Source organism: Nerophis lumbriciformis, linkage group LG17, assembly GCF_033978685.3.
Source record: "Nerophis lumbriciformis linkage group LG17, RoL_Nlum_v2.1, whole genome shotgun sequence".
NCBI lineage: Eukaryota > Metazoa > Chordata > Actinopteri > Syngnathiformes > Syngnathidae > Nerophis > Nerophis lumbriciformis.
In genome coordinates, this window is record NC_084564.2 from 30762833 (window position 1) to 30769129 (window position 6297).

A 6297-nucleotide genomic window follows, 5' to 3' on the forward strand; every position below is an offset into this window, starting at 1 on the left:
AGCCGGGAGAGATAGTCTTCCCAACGTGTCCTGGGTCTTCCCCGTGGCCTCCTACCGGTCGGACGTGCCCGAAACACCTCCCTAGGGAGGCGTTCGGGTGGCATCCTGAATTTGCAAACAGCTAAAATTATACACAAAGCAAACTATAATCTGCTACCCAAGAATATACAACAATTCTTCTCAAAAAAAGAGGAGAAATATTATCTCAGAAAAAAATGTAATTTAAAACATTTGTATGCACGTACAACACTTAAGACCTTCAGTATATCAGTGTGTGGAATTAAATTATGGAATGGATTAAGCAAAGCAATCAAACAATGTACTAATATGATCCACTTCAAGAAACTCTTCAAACTTAAAAGTGTTTACAAAGTACAGAGAAGAAGAACCATGATAAACATTCTGGATTTATTCCATCCATCCATTCTTTCATTCTCAAAATAATCTTACTATCTCATTATATGCAATATGACTTACTTCACCAATTATTATTTCCATCCATCCATCCATCCATTTTCTACCGCTTAATCCCTTCGGGGTCACGGGGGGCGCTGGAGCCTATCTCAGCTACAATCAGGCGGAAGGCGGTGTACACTCTGGACAAGTCGCCACCTCTCGCAGGGCCAACACAGATAGACAGAAGACAACATTCACACTCACATTCACACACGAGGGCCAATTTTAGTGTTGCCAATCAACCTATCCCCAGGTGTATGTTTTTGGAGGTGAGAGGAAAAACACCTCTCACAAAGTATCACGGGGAGAACATGCAAACTCCACACAGAAAGATCCAGAGCCCGGGATTGAACCCAGGACTGCTCAGGACCTTCGTATTGTGAGGCAGACGCACTAACCCTCATAACACCGTGCTGCCTCAATTATTATTTATTTATTTATTTTTATTGTGATTACTTATGGAGTATATTGTGAATAAATTGAGAACAGGAAGTGAACAAAAGTTTTAGCAACTGTTATGTAAAAGAAAAGGGGTAGGATTAAATAAGCTCTGCTTCTTCCTACTCCTTTTCGAACATGTTGAAAAGAAAAACTGGAAATTGTGATGTATCATGTTGTATGCTTGCACGTTCGAAATAAACTCAAACTCAACTCAACTCATTGTGACATATTTTTATGGACTTGCCTCTTTGTGATGTTAAGTCCCTGTTATAAACTGTTATACAGTATATGCCTTGAGCTCTTATTTTGAAGGCGCTAAGATCGGAAGTGGTGACACGTTGTGGTGGAGCGGAGTTTTGAAAACAAACGAAATAAAGTGGTCCTCGTGTGAAACTGGAGCCTACGTGTTTGTTATTTTGTAGTTTTATACAGAATAGGCGACATAAATAAACCTTTGATTACAATATTAATACACTAAACATGTATTTAATATTAATAGACTAAACATGTATTTAATATTTATCCACTAAACATATATTTAATATTTATCTACTAAAGATATATTTAATATTCATCTACTAAACATATATTTATTTTCATACACTAAAAATGTATACATTTATACACTAAACATGTATTTACGTGAGCTTGTCGCATAAAGTATAACACACATCGCCATCTAGCGTATTAACGTTGCAACAGCGTGTAAAGTAGGCCATACACATTTACATATAATTTCTCTTTACATGTCCGAAAAGGAGTAGGGAGAAGCAAAGCTTATTTAATCCTACCCCCTTTTCAATGCATAGCAATTAATAACACTTTTGTTCACTTTCTGTTTTTATCTTGTGACAGATTACATCAATGAATTCAGTTAGTTGAGATTCACACAATAAGATGAAAAATATCGCACCTTCAATAAATAAAGTTCAGAATGTTTTTTTCAAAATGGTCTTCCTTGTACTTTGTAAACACTTTGTTTGAACCGCCTTTTAAACTGGATCATATAAGTACATTGTTTGACTTGTTTTCTTAATCTATTCCATAATTTAAATCCACATTATATATTATACTCCGCTTACATGTATTTTCACCAAATCATCGTCCATAACGTCTTAATGTATTCTTGATTTTGTAATGGATTTTGCCGCAGTATTTTGTATAGCTGTACAGCAACAATGTAAACATATTTATTTATTATCTATACATTAAACATGTATTTAATATTAATACACTAAACATGTATTTAATATTCATACACTAAATATATATTTAATATTTATCCACTAAACATATATTTATTATTTATACACTAAACATTTACACATTTATACACTATTGTACCTAAACATGTGTCTGAATAGAAACAATTCAGACAAGTTGCAGGTATTTTCAAGGCAAAAAAACTAAGTAAAATTTTCAAACCAACAGGTTAAAAAAAAACTTAAATTGAGATTTTTTTAGCTGCATTTGTATTCAAGTAATTAATTAATTATTTTTTTGTTAAAATCTAATTAGTGAATTAATTTGTTTACAAATGTTTAGAAATATTACATTGCACAATATAAATATCAATTTGGCAGATGATAGAGCTTTTGATACTATCGTCATATCGTAATAATGCATGTATAATAATAATAATAATTATAATAGGTTGATTGGCAATACTAAATTGGCCCAAGTGTGTGAATATGAGTGTGAATGTTGTCTGTCTACCTTGTGATGAGGTGGCGACTTGTCCAGGGTGTACCCCGCCTTCCGCCCTAGTGCAGCTGGGATAGGCTCCAGCAACCCCCGCCACCCCGAAAGGGAAAAAGCGGTAGGAAATGGATGGATGGATACTAAACATTTATACACTAAACATGTATTTACGTGAGCTTGTCACGTAAAGTAAAACACACATTGCCATCTAGCGGATTAACGTTGCAACAGCGTGTAAAGTTTTTCACCAAATCATCGTCCATAACGTCTTAATGTAGTCTTGATTTTGTAATGGATTTTGCAGCAGTATTTTGTATAGCTGTACAGCAACAATGTAAAAATATATTTAATATTTATACACTAAACATATATTTATTATTTGTACACTATAAACATGTATTTAATATTAATACACTAAACATGTACCTTATTGCTCTTGTATCCTGCACTACCATGAGCTAATGCAACGAGATGTTCTTATCTGTACTGCAAAGTTCAAATTTGAATGACAATAAAAGTCTAAGTCTAAGTCTAATGGAAATCCAATACAAAAGCTTGCATTAGAACTGCAGTCATACTTGCCAACCTTGAGAACTCCAAATTCGGGAGATTGGGGGCGGGGGGTGTTGAGGTGGGCGTGGCCGGGGTTAAGGGGGAGGAGTATATTTATAGCTAGAATTCACTGAAATTCAAGTATTTCTTTATATATATATATATATATATATATATATATATATATATATATATATATATATATATATATATATATATATATAATACATTCTTGACTTTCAGTGAATTCTAGCTATATATGTATATATATGTATTTTATTATATATATATTTATATACATATAAATAAAAAAAATCTTTGAATTTCAGTGTTCATTTATTTACACATTTACACACATAACACTCTACTCATTGTTGTTCAAACCCCGTTTCCATATGAGTTGGGAAATTGTGTTAGATGTAAATATAAACGGAATACAATGATTTGCAAATCATTTTCAACCCATATTCAGTTGAATATGCTACAAAGACAACATATTTGATGTTCAAACTGATAAACATTTTTTTTTTTTGCAAATAATCATTACTTTAGAATTTGATGCCAGCAACACGTGACAAAGAAGTTGAGAAAGGTGGCAATAAATACTGATAAAGTTGAGGAATGCTCATCAAACACTTATTTGGAACATCCCACAGGTGAACAGGCAAATTTGGAACAGGTGGGTGCCATGATTGGGTATAAAAGTAGCTTCCATGAAATGCTCAGTCATTCACAAACAAGGATGGGGCGAGGGTCACCACTTTGTCAACAAATGCGTGAGCAAATTGTTGAACAGTTCAAGAAAAAACTTTCTCAACCAGCTATTGCAAGGAATTTAGGGATTTCACCATCTACGGTCCGTAATATCATCAAAGGGTTCAGAGAATCTGGAGAAATCACTGCACGTAAGCAGCTAAGTCCGTGACCTTCGATCCCTCAGGCTGTACTGCATCAACAAGCGACATCAGTGTGTAAAGGATATCACCACATGGGCTCAGGAACACTTCAGAAACCCACTCTCAGTAACTACAGTTGGTCGCTACATCTGTAAGTGCAAGTTAAAACTCTCCTATGCAAGGCGAAAACCGTTTATCAACAACACCCAGAAACGCCGTCAGCTTCGCTGGGCCTGAGCTCATCTAAGATGGACTGATACAAAGTGGAAAAGTGTTCTGTGGTCTGACGAGTCCACACTTCAAATTGTTTTTGGAAACTGTGGACGTCGTGTCCTCCGGACCAAAGAGGAAAAGAACCATCCGGATTGTTATAGACGCAAAGTTGAAAAGCCAGCATCTGTGATGGTATGGGGGTGTATTAGTGCCCAAGACATGGGTAACTTACACATCTGTGAAGGCACCATTAATGCTAAACGGTACATACAGGTTTTGGAGCAACATATTTTGCCATCCAAGCAACGTTACCATGGACGCCCCTGCTTATTTCAATAGGACAATGCCAAGCCACGTGTTACATCAACGTGGCTTCATAGTAAAAGAGTGCGGGTACTAGACTAGCCTGCCTGTAGTCCAGACCTGTCTCCCATTGAAAATGTGTGGCGCATCATGAAGCCTAAAATAGCACAACAGAGACCCCCGGACTGTTGAACAACTTAAGCTGTACATCAAGCAAGAATGGGAAAGAATTCCACCTGAGAAGCTTAAAAAATGTGTCTCCTCAGTTCCCAAACGTTTACTGAGTGTTGTTAAAAGGAAAGGCCATGTAACACAGTGGTGAACATGCCCTTTCCCAACTACTTTGGCACGTGTTGCAGCCATGAAATTCTAAGTTAATTATTATTTGCAAAAAAAATAAAGCTTGAGTTTGAACATCAAATATCTTGTCTTTGTAGTGCATTCAATTGAATATGGGTTGAAAATGATTTGCAAATCATTGTATTCCGTTTATATTTACATCTAACACAATTTCCCAACTCATATGGAAATGGGGTTTGTATTTGAAAGTGCAATGCTTTGCAGCCAGTAGGACAGCCTTTGAAGGGGCATAGGTATGTGCAGTGTAATATTCTGGGTTAGAGTCAATAACCAGGCGAGGTGATGAAATTAGGTCTCTTTACTTCATACTTCAGAACCGACTCCCACACCTACCGTCAGGGTGCGCAATACAACGTAAACCGTTGGCCAACCAAAAAGTAACCACAGAACATTATACACAACATTCACCAGGAGATGCAACAAACAACTTAGATCACTCTATTACAGGCAGCATCTGTGAAATTTAATTTGCAGGAAAGGAGTGATTTTAGGGTTGAATTGTCCATCCTCGTTCTATTCTCTGTCACTCGTCGTCGCCATGACTGTGTCTTCTTCGTTCTTCTGCTTCGTCTCCTTCTTGTTGTGTGTGCAGTTGTGCACTCGCCAAAAGCTGTAGATATTATAACGTGACTGGGACGGCATGTTGTTTATATGAAGGAAAAGCGGACGTGACGACAGGCTGTCCTCACTTAGGTCTGCACGGACCTGAAGGGGGCGTGCCTTAAGTCCGGCTGGAAATCGGGAGAAATTCGGGGGAATGGTTGTCCCGGGAGATTTTCGGGAGAGGCATTGAAATTCGTGAGTCTCCCGGAAAATTCGGGAGGGTTAGCAAGTATGAGTACTGTCTAATATTATACAGCATGCGTTATTTAGCATAGTTGTAATGCAAAGCGGCTTTGTGTTTGTGATCAGTTTCTGATAACTTTGTAATATATACTATATTGCCAAAAGTATTTGGCCACCTGCCTTGACTCACATATGAACGTGAAGTGCCATCCCATTCCTAACCCATAGGGTTCAATATAATGTTGGTCCACCTTTTGCAGCTATTACTGTTATGTACAGGAGGAGTAGACGGCACAGACAACAGGGGGACGTAGTATAGCTATATAATTTATTCAATTTATTATATATATATATACATATATATATATATATATATATATATATATATATATATATATATATATACATATGTATGTGTGGGAAAAAAATCACAAGACTACTTCATCTCTACAGGCCTGTTTCATGAGGGGTTCCCTCAATCATCAGGAGATTTTAATAGAAGCATTCACATACCATGGTTTATATAGGGCACAGAACAGGTAGGTACAGGCAGGCGTAGGGGCGTGGTGATTGGCTCATGTGTTACCTA